This window comes from Corvus brachyrhynchos, unplaced genomic scaffold (genome assembly GCF_000691975.1).
Source record: "Corvus brachyrhynchos isolate BGI_N302 unplaced genomic scaffold, ASM69197v1 scaffold101, whole genome shotgun sequence".
Lineage (NCBI taxonomy): Eukaryota > Metazoa > Chordata > Aves > Passeriformes > Corvidae > Corvus > Corvus brachyrhynchos.
In genome coordinates this window covers 3,193,323-3,210,543 of record NW_008237239.1, presented here as the reverse complement: position 1 = coordinate 3,210,543, position 17,221 = coordinate 3,193,323, and positions in this window count along the sequence as shown.

Below are 17,221 nucleotides of genomic sequence, written 5' to 3'. Positions count from 1 at the left end.
CAAACAACCCCCCCACCCCAAACCCCCCCCCCCCCGCGAAACAACTGTTAATTTTATTCTCAAAAGAACCCAAACCAATAAAAGTGTTCCGGGACTTTTTGCTAATCAAGGAGAAATCTGCATGTACAGTCTATATCCCTGAAGCTGGGTAAATGGATAATGCCTAAATGGGTGGCTTGACTGGATAAAAATTTGATCTTTAACTGATGTACATTTTAGTTTTTCCCAGGTTATAGTTAAAATGTATAAGCAACATAACAAAATACAAGAGAAGAGCATTACATTTTAGTCCTCCAGTTCTCAAAATACTTTGATCCTTCAATGTTCTCAATCTCCTTTTTTTATTTTTTTGCTTCAGTTTCTTCTTACAAGCAACAATACCAGTACTAAATAATAAATTGGTATATTTTAACAACTGGCTTAAAGTATTTCTATAGCCTGTATGCAGATTTGCAATCAGACATTTGAGAAATTGCAGAAATTGGCAGATTAAAATTATTAAGAATATTCCCAGTATAATTAGACTAGAAATCTACCTTCTGTGTAGTACTGTTACAATCAAATCTATTTCTGTGTCCTGATTTTTATAACAAAAAGTCACAAATGCCTACACACTGGTTTTAACCCCAAGAAAGCAGGGCCATCACTTAAGCAGACGACCAGAAAAATGTGAAGAAAAAGCTTTGCAGAGTTTCTGCCATAAATGTAATTATTTTGTGTACTAAGTTGTAACACTTAAGCACAGATGCAGCAGCAAAATGAAATTTGAATACTGCCTGGGAGTGTAAGTTCATTACTCAAGAACTTATTGCCTGCTAACCAAGATGTCCTTAGATCATAAATTACAGGTTATTTAAAGTCTCTAAATACCTTGAACTGGATGTTTTTAAAAATGCTGAGGTTAGAAAGAGCAAAAATATATCTGGAAATTTCTTTTTTATTGTAGAAATGAGGATTTTCAAAATCAGCACTAATATTCCACAATATTAATAATTAATGAATTTTAAGTATTAAACGTATTTATTACTTAATAAAAAGGGAAAAACTTTGAATGCCAAATCCTGATGGTTTTGGGGGACAGAGATGCTTGGTTGAGGTGAGAGTGGTACCACCACAAATGAATGACTTTACTCCTAAGTAATTTAATTCTCCTCTGAGGAGCTCCTCCCTCCTGGTGACTGCTGAGGTTTCCATTTACTTAATGTTTACTCTACACTCCAGAAAATTGCCAATCCACCTCTGAGCCATCCCATTATAACCCTGGGCTTTTCACCTCATGCCCTTATCTTTTTCTTCAGTAATTCGGGCTTGAGAATAAGTGTGGAGGACAGAAGAGAAATAAAAGCTGCTTTTACCTTGTTCATATTATCAATCAGATACAGGAAAATATGCAAGATTGTAAGCATAAGATCTTAGTAGAAGGGCAAAGCCCTCAAAGTAGGCGTGCTCTTCCCTCCCCTTTTTTAATTAATCCACCAACAATATAAATCCCTACACATAGTGAAGAAAAAAATCCTTAAAATATGCCCTGTCTTCATATTAAAACCATTGTGTTAAAATTTACAGGTTTTTAGTGAACACAATACAAACATAAATAATTATTCCAAAATATCCTGTATTAGAAATCTACTAAAATGTCAAATCTGAACCTTGGATTGTAAACTTCCCTAAAAGACTTGAATCTCCCTCTGGAAATGCTCTCTACTTAAAATGTTGAAGTGGGCATTTTGAGACATGTAAGGAAATTACTTTATACTCAAAACACATAAATACACATTTTGCTCAAGATCTGATCAGCCAGAAGTCACACAGAGCACAGCAAGGACTGAGATACCATATGAATACACCAGTAGCTGGAAAAAAACACTGTTTAGTGAGTGGATAAAACCACCAATACTTGAAAATAAAGCAATGAAATTGTTTTCTTATAAACCAGAGATACGTGTGAATATTTACTTTCATAAGATTAAACTACCAGCTAATGGCAAATGTTCCCTGTTTTTACCAATAGAAGTTACCCAAGTTTCTCCGAACTGCTGAAAAAAAAGTTTGCAAGTTATTTTCGAGTTAGTTATATGCAAAGTTCCTCATTACGGAAGCCCTGTGAGGAACGGCTGAGGGAGCTGTGGGTGTTTAGCCTGGAGAAAAGGAGACTCAGAGGTGACCTTATCACTCTCTACAACTCCCTGAAGGGTGGCTGTAGTCAGGTGGGGGTTGTCTCTTTTTCCAGGCAACAGCTGACAGAATGAGAGGACACAGTCTCAAGCTGTGCCAAGGGAAATTTAGGCTGGATGTTAGGAAAAGGTTTTTTACTGAAAGAGTGATAAAGTTCCGGAATTGTCTGCCCAGGGAGGTGGTGGAGTCACCATCCCTGGATGTGTTTAAAAAAAGACTGGATGTGGCACTTAGTGCTATGGTTTAGTTGAGGTGGTGTTAGGGCATGGGTTGGACTCAGTGATCTTGAAGGTCTCTTCCAACCTTCTTCCACAGATTCTGTGATTATATATTTTATTTTGCAATTGGTGGATTTCAACCCTGATTTAATATAACTCGTGTAAAATTCACCCACCACTTAAGGCTTATTTTAATTTATTGGGGTTTTTTTAATTGCCAAGCCTCAGAACTTCTTAAAAAGCCAGCACATCTAAATGCAGGAAATCTGAGTGTATTCCCTTTCACTTTTTCAGCAGTTTCTCTCTGGATATTTACAAATGTGTATTAAAACACCTATGCTGGGCTTATATCACAGAAGACATCCCGTTCAAGCAGTTGTGGATTTTGTGGGTGACAAAAAGTCTGTTCAGCTTGGGAAGCCATTTATGTTGCTCAGCTCTTTTCTCAGCCAGTGGAGAAGAGGAATAAGAGGGAATAGGAGACGGAAAGATGGGTAAAGCAGAGATAAGGCGTGTGGCTGCTGAGCTGCAGTTGCTTTCCTGATTGCTTCTGCAGAGTTTATGAAGTTTTCCATGTCAGCTACACTGCAGCAATAGGTAGTTTCAGTGCACCCAGCCTCATTAGAAAGTCAAATAAGAAAGGATGAATTCCAGGAGCTGAAAGACCAAGTTTAATTCAGAACACTTCTTTCCTCATTCTGAAATATTTGTGTATGTTTAATACAGTTATAGAACCCAACAAATACTGGCAATCAGCATAAGAAGTAGATGATTAATAGCTCAAATGAAGGAAAATGTCATTTTCAATAGCACAGACATTCCCACCACCCAGTGAATAGCAGCAGTGACTCTCAGTCCACCACCAACTACCACTCTAGCAGACACCCACCCCACACGTCCCCAGCAATTCATGCATTTTGAAAGGTTTATAACAAATCCCTTAGAGCCACAGGGGTAGCTTTCATAACAGAAAGGTGCACCTAAAGAGGAAAGAGGATTATATTCACATAAGGCCAACGAAATTATTCTATTTTTCCTATATCATAGCTAGAGAAGCTCTAGCTAGTTTGATGCCAGTGTTCTCAGGCCTTCTCTTCCTGGAAGAAAACACAGGCTAGCACTGAGGACAAGCAAGCCCAGCCTTCCCCCAGGCTCTTCCTGCAAACACTGCTCCTGATAACGAGGCTGTTTCATGTGCCAACATCTGGAATGACACCACCACAATTTGGGTGCACACAGGCAACAGATATTTTCTTAGGTGTATAGTAACCCAAGCACAGAAGTACTTAATTTTCTTTTGGATCTGATTGTACTGGAAGGCTTTATGAGCTTCTGGACATCTGCAAAGCTGCTTGCTCCTAATGCTTATTTTTCTGATTCATACATGAACCAAGCAAGGTTTGTTGCTCACCCTCCTGCAGCAGACAGGCACTTTGGATCTATTCTGAATTAGGTGATTTGTTTCACAATCACTGGGCAAATTTCCTTCTTTCATGTGCTTCAAATAAGTTAAGAACAAAATAAATATTAGAAATAAATTTCATTGGTTGCACTTGCACCCTATCTAAAAGGTATGCAGATAAGTGATGAGCTGCTGAGAATGATGTTCAACAAATGACTCCTTATCTTGCCAAATCACATTCATTGTCTTCATTGTAAAACCATGTTCCCCTGCAAATTAATGCACCAAAGAAGCAGGCTGAGAGAAGCCCAAGCATGGGTCAAAGTAATTACTAGAAATTTAGGATTACATACGGGCTCCTCTTGGAGTTTTCCGGTCCAGGAACAAGTGTCACTCTCGTGTAGGTCTGCATCTGGAACAGCATTCTTGAACAGTAACTTCACTTCAGAGCCCTGAGACTTTACATAGCAGTCTTTTCAAATACCACCTTTATTGCCCAGAGATTATGACTTAAAGTACATTGACCCTGGCTCACACAGCACACTTAGTTCCCTAAGAATATTCACAACATTATTTGATAATAAACTGCACCAAAAAGGGGATCTAAAAACAAAATTAATTCAGAACTGTGCATCTGCTGGTTTTCAACCAAATGTGCTACAACACCTTATTTTTCATGTGAAACAACTCCAGAGAGACTGAGCTGACAGCACTGACCACACCACCACATGGCATCACAGGATCAGTCTGTGAAATTATACTGAATTTTTAGCTAGTATTTCAATTTAGCTAGTATTTCTAGTTTTAGCTAGTATATCAATACCCAAACAAGAGGTGGCCCTATTTTTCTAAAATACAGAGCAGTGTGTTCACTTCTGGCTTCTCTTGTTCCCGAGCTCCTGCTTTGCGTGGAGTTTAGTTTTGGTAGCACAGAGAAATTGCAACTTTCACAGTAACCATTAGCATCAACGTCCCGTAACTACCTTTCCACTGAATGAGTAGCGCCTTATGTTGTACTTTTCCTTTTGCACAGAGGGGAATACACATGTCAAGTCTGACACTATTACGCTAATTCGGAAGAATGCTTGTAGTGAATTCCCTTGATGCAGTCTGCAGCTGAGAGCCCAAGCCTGTCTTCTGATTGTTGCCAAAGCGCTGAAGTTCCTGAATTTATTAACTTCAGCAGGTGTGTCAAGAAGCTGCCACTAAACAGTTCCCTGATTGAAAAAGCTGAGATCAATATCTTTGATACAAATCAACTTCTCCTACATGTACCAACTCCTCCACTTCAGTTTCTCTTTGTGTCAGCTTGACAGGGAAGCACAGTGGAGCAGCCAGGCCAGTGCTGGTAAGAGATCCCTCCACTGGCACAGTCTGTGTGCCTCAGAACCAGCTGCTTTCACTGGCAAGGAAACCTCTGCTTCCCCAAAAGGGGAAAGGTGCCTGAACTCATGGATTCTTCCCTTGCCTTCAGCACAGCTGTCACAGACATGTGCTGTAATTCTGCTATTGTCTGTCACATGCAGCTGAAAATCTGCCCCACACTTAGGATGCTTAATATGCTGTCTCATAATGTGTAAAGGGAGCCACTGCGGATTTCTATTCCATGAATATAAGGAGGAAGCCCCCCCGCCCTTTTTTTGGTTAAATACGTAGAGCAGGTTATTTCATACCCTTTTACAGTATCTTCTGATGGGCAGATCTTGAATCATGATGGTATTACACAAACTAACAGCTAGTGCAGCACAGGCCTCAGCATCTTAGATCAGCCTAATGTACTCTGAAAAAAAACCACTGCCACATTTCAGTGTCAGGAAACAGCAAAGAGTTTAAGAAGAAATAAACTCAGCAAAACGCTCTTAACAAAACTGATCTGGACTGCACTTAGAGTCACACTACCATAATAGTTATAGCTCATTCCTCTGTTAACCAGATAAATAATTTGCAGGTATAGTTACAGTTAAAATACATGGAATTTGAAAATATATTTTTTCTCCTCTATCAAAAACTCCCATCTTCTTTGGAACTGTTTGCTAGTAAGCCCATGAAGAGACTGTGGTTAGCTGAAAACAAATTTGAATTTATTTAGTGGGAAAAACCCCATAAAATTAATAGTCCTTATCATTCAAAAATGATAATTATAATTTTTGGAAATCATTACCTTCCACAGGACATAACATTCAGATGTTTTTAGCGCAGCTCTGTGCAGGAGATACAGATATCTGAATTTTATTCTATTCTTGTCTTAATATTTGCTTCAGAGGTATTTACTTTAATGTTTCTACTTCTTCTGGCCTATACACCTTAGCACAAGGCCTCCTACAGGCATTAGGCATTAGTTTAAAAATAGACATATCATATGTGAAAGCCATCACAAAACCAGAAAATACCCCATCCACACAAACTATTTCTGCCCTTCCCAAATTCCTCCAAACAAAAAATACCCCATCCACAGAAACTGTTCTTGTCCTTCCCAGATTCCCCTGGTACCACAGCTCTGCTCAGTTTAGCAGAGGTGTCTCTGGGGTAGGTATCATCGAGTCTGACAGCAAACCCACCACTGCCCTGCCCACCACTAAACCACGTCCCTGAGTACCACATCTACACATCTCTTAAAAATCTCCAGGGATGGCAACTCAAACACTTCCAGGGACAGCCTGTTCCAGTGCTTGACAACCATCTCAGCGAAAAAGTTTTCCCTAAAATCCAGTCTAAACCTCCCCTGAAGCAATTAAAGGGCATTTCCTCTCAACCAGTCACTTGGCTAGCTGGGAGAAGAGACTGACCCTCACTTGCTACATCCTCCTTTCAGGTGGCTGTAGAGAGTTATAGAGTCTCCCCTGAGCCTCCTTTTCTCCAGGCTGATCCCCCCAACTCCCTCAGCCGCTCCTCAGACTTGTGTTCCAGACCCTTCCCCGGCTCTGTTGCCTTCTCTGAATTCGCTCCAGCACCTCAGGGTCCTTCTTGTGAGTGAGGAGCATGGAGCAATTCTTCACTACAGGCACATTTAGCATCCTCTGATTCTTAATTTTCTGTTAAGAAACCCAGCTCCATTAACCTGATTCTATTCTAGAGAGAAATAATTTCCTTGAAATAATAAATATGGGAGAGCAGCAAGTTTTCTCTGTTTCCTCTGGGAATTTGCAGTTTTGTAGCCTGACCTTGTTTACAATTTGACTCTGTTCACATTGATTCATGCTTTGCATTTAAATCTCTTCCTGCGTTAGCTGTAACTCACATAATGTATCTATATGTTGTGTTTCTGTTCTCACATTGGAAATATAAACTCCTTTGGACAGGGATTAAATCCTCAGTAGGCGTTTTTATGCTACCTGGCACACAGGAGTTCCAGTATCATTCCTTAGCACAACAAATGAACACCTCCCTCAGTGAAAATGCATGTCCTAACCTTTCACAGCTATTTACAGCTGACCTCTTGCACTGCGCTGCCTCTGCTCATAATAGCTCTCTTCTCTTGTCCTCTCCAAAATTTCCTACTCATCCCAAAGGCCTGATGGATCCAGGCTGCTGAGAGCTGCACATTGCTGCAGTAAGCTTTGCGAGAGGGAGCTGCTGTGCCTTGTAACAGCCGAGGACCTCGCTTGCAAACTGCAGGTCCCTCAGAGCTATCCAGCTGTATTTAGTTATGGAATCCTTCTACTTCCAGGCTACTCATTTGCACAGCATTTATACAAACTGAACTTTTAGACCTTGAGCTCTCTGAAATTAATGAAGACCTTGACTGATTTTTTTTTTTTGATTGATGCAGATGGACAGAATTTATGTATTAAAAAAAGCTCAAAGGATTATTCTACTCCAACTAATGATGAGAAAAAAGTTACACTTTATGCAAAACACATGGATATTGTCCAAAACACATAGGTGCATACAGAAATACTGATTATTGGCTATACTCAGTGAATATATTAATTTTCTTTTTTTGACTATGCTCAATACTATTTAAAAAAGTATCTCCAAGCTTTCAATCTAGCGAAAGGCCGTAACACATTACTTAAGTAAACAATTACATATTGCAAAGTAATTACTAGCATGTGAGCAAATCAAAGAGCTCGTGATCAAATGAATAAGTTAAAGCCTATTTATTGAAAACAGTACCAAATATGTAAGGGTATGTTCTCAAAAGCTGAAGTCACTTCACAGGTTCATGAGCAGAAAATTCATGTGAATAATAATAATGAATTCTGGCTCAAGTTTTTAAATCTAGGAAATCCATTTCCTTAGTCATAATATTCCAATCACAACACACTGTGTGGATCTCATATAACAGTGTTGCTTATTCTTTTACAAAAGACTCCCACTTTTAATTTTCAAAGAGAGGCACAACACAATTTACACTTCAGTGACGTTTCAAAACCCTCAGCTGCCCTCCCTCTGACATTTCCCATTCCCCCATCCTCCCTGTGGTATATTCCCTCTTAACCTCAAAGGAACAGCACTTTACACTCCATCTTTTTAAATTCACTTTCCTTGATCTTGAACAACCAGAGACAGACAAGACAAATTCTCACCAACTCTTTGTGCAATTGTGCTCCTTTCCTGGTGAAATCCCCTGCTGAATAGGTAATAAATTTGTCTCTCTCAATCACCCTATGATCCACTAATACACTTTCTTGTTCCTCTCTCATTTCCTATGAAAACATTTCCACCGCCAGTAGGAACCCTGTTGTTAATTTCAAGAACACAAACTTTTATCTGGAGATGAAATGTAACAATACTGCAACTGTGACACAGCTCAAGGACATCCAATTTAAAGCAAGCAAACAAACACTGAGCCTCCTCCTCTCTCACAGTGCCACTCAGTTCGCAGTAATGAAGAGAAAAGACACAAGGACCCAGGGCTTCAGACTGTTTTCCTATTATTCAAGTTAAACTGTAATATGGAATGGGAAAACAAAGCTAAAGGAAGAGTTGAAGCCCCCTTACAACAGGGAAAGGTCATGCCATGTTTCCCAGTATCAATGCCAATTACAAAAACCAGTATCACTTGAGAAATAGAAATGTTTTTAATACAATCACTAGCAATCCAAATTCCATACACCACCATAAATAATGTTACCCAGCAGCTTCCTACAACTATTTCTGGTGAAGTCGTTATTGCAGTATCGCTCTGCCAGAGCTGTTAGAGGCAATGTGGGCTGACACATCTGTGACAGGAGGCTGCAGCACCCAGACGTGAGTGACAACCTGCAGACTCACCAGGACTGAAATAGAATGGTGCTGGGCACAAATTTCTTCAGATCATACCCCTTGTCTCCCTCCAAGAGTGTGCAGCTCTTCCCCGGGCACCTAAAACACTTTCTTTATTCATCTTTGTACCAAAATTATTCAGATGCGACTGCACTCTCCCAGTAAAGGTCACATATTTAGAGAAGTTAAAACTTAGACCATTTTTTTTTATATCTTAAACCATCTTTCAGAAAACCTTGAACCAAAAACGCATAATACAAACACCACCACAAATGTGGAACAGCAAAGATTAAATTAAAAAGCAATTTGAATAAGCAAAATTATTGTCGCAGATAAAAGGAAGCCCTAGCTTTTCATCTCTCAAGAGAAAAATCAGGATTTTGGTTCTGTGGGCAGATTTAAAATTCAGAATACATAAATTTGAATTGAAATAGCAACATCTTTTTACTGTCCAAGTAACTGATGTGGTTGCTGCCTCAAGTCTAAACAGTTACTCTTGTAAAAAGTCTTTTTATGCTTCTCATTCATTTGGATTAGACTTTTCCTATTTATTCAATAGTAAATTACTCAAGCATTAAACCATCTTGCTGTTTTTTCATGGCAGTTGTTGGGTTGTATTTAACTTTACTTCACTTGTCCTTAAGCCACTATGACACCAAATTCACCATTTTTAAAATAACTGTCACTGAGGTGAGTTAAATAAGGAGATATATACAAGACACATCCTTTACATTACTAAAACCAGCCATGCTTTCATCCTCTCTAGTTTATATTACACTACAGGGGATGAAGTCAATGCAAGACAAGAGCATGTTAAAGTTTTGTGACTGTTTTGTTGACTTTCCTTGGAGATAATGTTCTATGGAGGCAATTATGTATTGCTTCTTTCCTTTCAGATCAGATGCACCTGGAAGACACTTATGAATTCTAAATATTAGTAGTTAAATATTAACATTAGGTAATAAAATGCAGTGTCACTATAGCATACTAAAGAAAATGCTGGTATTCAGGTTTCAAATAAGGATACTCCTTTTACAAATTCCAGAACACTTGAAGTAAAGAAGAAGCCATCTTTCACAACAGAACCTTTCAGCCTCAGATTATTTACTTGCAAGTGAATAGATTTACAAGTTTGAATTTGGCAACTGCTCTACCAAAACCTTTTAAGTACCAATAGTTCATTCCAGCTGAGATGTACAAATTTGGTTTTTTATTCTCAAATATTTATTAATAAATATCCCTCAAACTGCTCTTCTGGAAGGACAGAGGAAAAGTGTCCACACTTATAAACAAACATTGTTTATATAACATGATATTAATGGACTTAAGAGTTCCTTGACGGATCTGCACTCCATCAATATGATTCCAAAGAGCCTTTCAGGCACAGTCCTGCTAACTGCATTTTGGCAAAACATGGGTGCTTTTTATCTTTTCAGAAAACATACACCAAAAAATTCTACCAATCCATTATGATTTTGTTTCCATATATACTTTCTCTCCCTTGGACTGGCTTTTTCCCAGGCCCATTTTATGAAACAATTTGAAGTATTATTCATACTGGTCAAAAGAAATCAGACTCCTTTTTTTGCTTTTTTTGGGTGGAATGTCCCTGGCATTATTGAAAAATATCTTTAAAAAGCCACTGGGGGACGGTTTGTCCTTGGATAGAATGTGTAGAGTGTGCAGCTGCAGAGCAAGAGAAAGAGAAAACAATCAGTGCTAGCTGATATCAATAGAAATCCCCATTAATAGCAGTTTCATGGCAAGATGTTTGTGACATGGTCATCATTCACTTCCTTGGGGAACATACTTCAGGATAATGAAGCTGGACAGGAATCCATCTGTCAGGGGGTCAGGAACCAAAGAGAACCACAACAACCCTACACAAACTTCCTTCCCAGCACAAGCAATTACGATGCAATCTGGTGAGGCAGAACCCTGGCTAGAGTGTGGCAGCTGAAACCACATAAAAACACTCTGTTGTCTTTAAAAGATGTGTAAGTCCCTTGCTTAACATATTGACCTTGAATTGTTCATATTTGAGAGGTTGTTTCACATCTCCACAATTCTCAGATGACATTTCCTATTCACTGCAAACCTGTTCATATTTCTGGACCCTCAATGTCCAGCACTGCTCTTGAATAATTTTTCATACACTCCATTAAAATTACAATAAATTTTGAAATAACTTTTAACCTTTTCTACAGTGATATTCCATTAGAATTCTGGGAGCCGAATGTTAACTCCCCTGCAAGATTTTAAATTTCCATCTGGTTAGCAGTGATTTTCTTTCATCCCTGTTTTTTCCTAGGAGCACAGGAAATAATACCTCCATTCCAGTGCAGGCCAGTGCTGCTGCACCAGCACAACGAGAGCTGTGCCAGGGCACCACTGGGGAAAGGCTTTGTAATTAACTGCAACTGCCACAGCTGAGAGGGCACAAAAAAAGCCTTTGTGGGGATTTCAGGAACTCTCCAGCTATCTCACAGCCAAAACTCACTTTTGCTTTCTTTTTATGCTAAGTATGTACATTCAGAAAAACTTTCCACTCCATTTTCTGCACTAGAAAATTGTATTAGTGCAAATAATGGGACAGAATATGAACTCAGGAGGCCATCACAGCTTCCACCACGGTTACAAAACAGTGTTAAGGTGGCTGTTACTGCTGAGATATCCAAGCTTGGATTGAACTTACTAACACTCAATGTCTCTTCAAAAAACAACACACATCTGTCTGTAAGCATGTCTGTAGAAGACATTGTCTCTTTGTGGCCAAACTACTGCTTTCATTTGGTACTGAATTCTAGTGCATCCACAGTTGGTAGCAGAATTTATTCTCATCCTCTGTTGATGATTTTTTTTCAAATATGCATGATTACATTCTTTTCTTGGAAGAGAGGACAATGAGTAAATAGAACTGAAAGAAGGAATCCAAATCTTTGTCCCTGCTGCGTGTTATAAATATTACACATGCACGCATATAAATGCACACATTATGTATATTTTCTGCTGATAAGTCAAGTAACCCAGCAAAGAAATATAGCATGGCCTTCACAAAAAAGCCTTCAGGGTTTTTGCTGTTACCTTATGCCAATCCTGTACTAGCAAGTTATGCTTCTTTGAGTTGTGACCAGGTTTCTAAAAGTTAAGTTAAGCCAAGGAGAGAAATTGCATTGAAATGTTTAGGATTATTCCCATCATTAACTTGACCCAAATGCTCTATAAACCAAACATCTGCCTGGATCATTCACTTCTGTTTGCTGGTAGGAGATTCCAGGTCACTCAGGCATGTTTGCAAACATAAATGGGCCCAATTCTAAAGGCTTGTCGAGGTTGGTTTACAGAAGCTGAGATTTCCCTGCACCCCAGAGAACTACTAAAGAATAAATACTCACACTTTTCATTATATTTTTAAGTGCAGAAGTTTACATTCAAATTTTCTGAATGGGAGTCTATAGAAAGCCTGAACCAAAAAGCTTTTTATTGCCTGTAAAATTAATAATGAGAGGCAAATTGAAGCACAGATCAAGTGAATACCTGATGCCTTTATAAGCAAATGACAGGAATTAATTTTGAAAATATAATTTTAAAACCAGAATTTAGTGCTGTATATTTTTTTAAAAAGGTGAACTGACACAAGGAATAAATCAAAATCTAGGTATTAGAAGATTTTTGTCATTTTTATGTCCATTATTAAATTCAAGCGGTTTCCTAAAACTCAAGAAAATTTCTTTCCTGCAGATAACATTTTAAAGTATTAGAGGATTTTGTACTGTTTACCCAAATCATTTGGTGGTGCCCTTTTCAGTACCTGTGGGCACCCATATAAATCTTATGTACCCACATTCTCTATTTTAATCCCTGTACTCAAGTTAAATGTCAAGATTAAAGACAGATCTTGAGCCCACATGTAATCTCTTTTACATTGTGGGTATGGAGCCACTAATCTCAAATTTGTAATCAGACATATTCCTAAATCTTCTTAGAAATCAGGGTTTAAATACTTCAGCTCTAATCTTGAGTGAAGGCTGCAAACCAGAGTGTATGCTCCTACCTGTTCATAGACTCCAAGTTAACCAAAACCTACATGACCATAGGAGCCCACCATTAAATGTGAACTAAAATCACTGGTTTATTCAGTGGCCAACTCCTATTATTCAGGTTCTCACATGAAATTTAAAATAACAAAGGCTTCTGCAGCTTTTGCTGCATCCCCAGTACTACAAACACATTGTGAAGAATCCTGGGTGTTACTTTGGTCATTGTAAGGCCCTGCAGTTCCTGTTAGGCTTCATGGAAAGATTTTCCTTGTCCACTTCAGATATCTCTAGAAAATTGCCTGAAAGAACTTATCACCTTGTCATTTTACATAGAAAAACTGCAAAATTTCTACTATCTCCATCGCTGCTGAATAGATCCCTGAAAGCTGCAAAACATCTTCCTAAAGAAAAGAGTCACTAAGGCTACAGCCAAGGTTAGAGTGAAATCAATTCCAAGTAATATGAAAAGGTGCTCTGATTCCTATGAAACATTAAAGACTGGAGCAACACTCAAAAATAAAATATTCAAAATAAATATAAAATAAATAAAGACAGAAGAATGTTTTAAGTGTTTAAACAGGTAAATTTCTTAAAAGGTAAAAGCACTTCTGTTTATTTTCATAAAACCATAGGAAGGTGCCATTGAAAAAACTATAAATAAAATATTGCAGCAGAAGTCCAAGTCCCAGGTCACGTTTGGAGTGGAAATGTGCTTAATGCAATTCAAACTGGAAACATAACTTCTCAAAAATAGTACTGAAAGATTCTCCTTACATTACCAAATAAATCACAAGGGCTTTCATAGCTAAAAAAACCCAGTATTATGATTTGTTTCACTAGATTGGAAAACAAAAGTAAAGACCTAAAGCCTTTTGCCTTTTACTGGCAATTTTCACTCTAAGGGTAACTAAGCCCTGCATTCTGGAATAAACCAGGGCAATGTGCCCAGGCCAGGCCAACCCCCCTGAGCAAGTATTCAAACCAGAGCATTTCAGTCTCACATGAAGGCACTGCTCTGCACTGGCAGTAAAACTGCGGTTAATGCAATTAACTTCTTGTGTCACAGGACCTGTTCTCCACATCTTTTTCCACAGACAAGCTCCTCTCTTGATGTTTGTCCAAAGACCTGTCACCCTTCAGATCTCTGACACAAACAACATTGTTCTTTAGCAGGCTGCAAGTTTATCTGGAGAGGGGGTTTTGTATTTGGTTTTTTCCCTCAAGACAGTTCATAAGTAATTTATTTATACATCCTCCACCCCAATTACTAAAGCAATGTGCAACCTTGACAGCTCCCCATAAACAACTCTAATTACACCACAAGTAGAGCCCCTGCATTTACTACCAAATCTTCATATGGGGGCTCCTGTCTATCCTCTTTCACTGTCCTGTCTGAAACTTCCCTTTCAGCTTCCCTTGATGAAACTCTTTCTTGTCCAGTCTCCCCTCCCACCTCCACCTCTCTTGGCCAAGCTTGCTGCTGTGCTGTATTCATTTCCTCCAGACTGGTCTCTGCAACCCTCTCTTCTCTCTCCTGCAGTGCTCAGCCAAAAGGCAAAAATTAGTTTCCATGCCTTTTGAGGTTACCACAATACATCTGATATCACATTTTTTTCTAAAAGATAACATTCTCTTGTAGCTGCCACAACAAACTCTTAAATTCTAACTGCAAATAATGTCATTAGACATAATATTCTGGCAAGTTTATTTATTTTCTGCAGTGCAATACGCATGACAAGCTCCTTGACTTAGATTGGAAGGAGAGCACACACGACAGCAAGTGAACACAGTTGTCTTTCTTGACCTTCAATTTCCAATAATAGTTCCTAGCACACAGGACTTCCTGAGAACAGCTGTTGTTGTTCCACTGCTTTGCCTCTTCAGGTTTAACAGGACTTTCATAGAATCCACAGAAGTAAGGCTTTGCTCAAAACACCCCACAACTTTTCTCATTAAACAAGGGAACTTCTCATCAAAGTAAAAGTCATAGCCTATGATTATGGCAACATTTTGGTACTAGGACTTCCTCCCTCATGAAAAGAAAGGCATTAACTACCAGAGCCAGCTGCCTGTTTTGTAGATGAATTCCAGCAAAACCAGGAATGGTTAAAATAGAAAACCTTGTAGTAAGCAGCAGTATTTCACATATCTTTGATAAGCAAATGTCTTGACTACAGACAGTAAACACAGTTTTCCTGCATGACTTATCTCTTTAAACAAAAGGAAAATGTGACCCAAATGAATTCGAGAACACCAGGAGTCCAAAACACCTTGGACTTGGAACAAAGGCCTGAAAGTCTGTGTCTCCAGTGAGCGCTCTTTTTCAGAGTCTGGAGGCTAGAAGTATTTTCTCTGTGTTCTTGAAAGCTTTTCTCCTAAGCTGTGAGGAAAATCTTTCCTGTTTGCTTCACCAACTGCACCTTGGGTGGCCATATTATCAATGTATTTTTCTTTCTTACTTATAAGCTTTTATTAAGAAGTATCTGTTGAGCTCAGTGAAAATGCTGTTTTATAAGTATACATAATAATGTGTGATAAAAATTTAAACAGAAGATATGATAGACTGAATCATGCATGAAGTATGGAGTGTAAGATAAAAGCATTTTACTGATTAACATGAGTATTTCTTGCTTCTGCTCAAGTCTAAAAATTCCAATTATATTCAAATGCCTTGAGTTACACCAAAAATTTGCAGGAAACTACTTTCTATACAGTTCAAATGAAAACGGTTGTAGATTTCTGGTCTTTCTGCATCTCTGAATAGCTAAAACAAAATACAGAAGTCCTACAATGCTTTGTATCCAAGGTGAAAGGTTAAATCTAAACCAGCTGATTTCCCAACTCTGTTCAATACCTGGACTGCATCAGCATCCCTCCAAGAAATGCATAATAAAATCCGTCAGTTTTCTATTCACAAATTTAGTTTCAACTCCACTCTGAAAGTGTCCATTGTCAGGTAGATAATGCATATGCAAAGTGTTATTTAGATTTCTGTTATCTACCACAGCTAAACCTAATCTGCAACAAATTTATATGCACTATCCTCTAAAATCGCTGTAGTTTTCCTGTTCATGTATATCACTGCTCAGGCTTCACAGGATATTCTCTCTAGTTCTTGCAAATTAGTATTGCATGTGACTGTGTCTTGGGACCAGCAATTTCTACGAAATTGAACTGGATTTTAGTAAATTTCTGTTTTTGAAGGCAGACAGCATTTCCTCAACCCCCAGCATCTCACAGTCAGGCTGAGAGCTATTCAAGCTTGCCTCCTCACTCCTTTGTCTTTAGTGCTGATAATGGAAAATAAGTCTTCCTTTCATCTGCTCTTTGTTACATGTTTTGTTTCAGCATTAGTATTTCTTGTACTCTTCCCTCCACCCCTTTTTTTTTAATTTCAGCTTGAACAGAACCGTTCATTTAAATTTTGTGCAAAACAAGCACTGCATTTGTTTTGGTAATGAAGTTAAGAGAGCATCCTCTATTAAAAGCTCTGAGTAGCTCCAGGAACCACCAGTGAATAGGCATAGCAGCACTGTGAGATGTACCTAGCTATGATATGAAATAAAATTTGTAACTCATTAACAGAAATGATTAAGATTAATGTGCATATTTTGGCATATCTGTGAATATAATTACAGAAAGAAGCTATAAAAATCAAGCTAGAAATTAGAATGGATCATTGAACTAAAATGCAGGGTTTTAGCAAGTTGTCTGAAATTAAGATTTTGTTAGAACGAACCCATACATAGTAAAAACTAATCTATCACTAACATAAGCTTCCATGGTTACAATACCACCCAACAGTACTCACAGCACAAGGAATACCTTTACATCACTCAAATGTTTCGAGCCACAAAAAACATCAGGAAAAAAACATGATTCCTGCTTTTTAGTCTGGAACTATTGAGGGTTTGCAAAAATTATCTACATAACGAAACAAAGCTAGAAATTGATTGTAGCTTGCAAAACATAGGTTGCAGTGGAATTTATCATTTCTTGGAGAGGTTTTTCATGGTAGGTTAGAGAGTGAAACAGTTTCTTACTGTTTACACGCTAAGGGAAACATGTATAATACGCATGAAGGCAGAGTCTTGTGAATAAACAGGTCTGGTAACTGTACTGCAAAATAAAGGTCTGAGGGATTATAAGTTTCTGCTGTTGCTGGAGGAACAGTATAC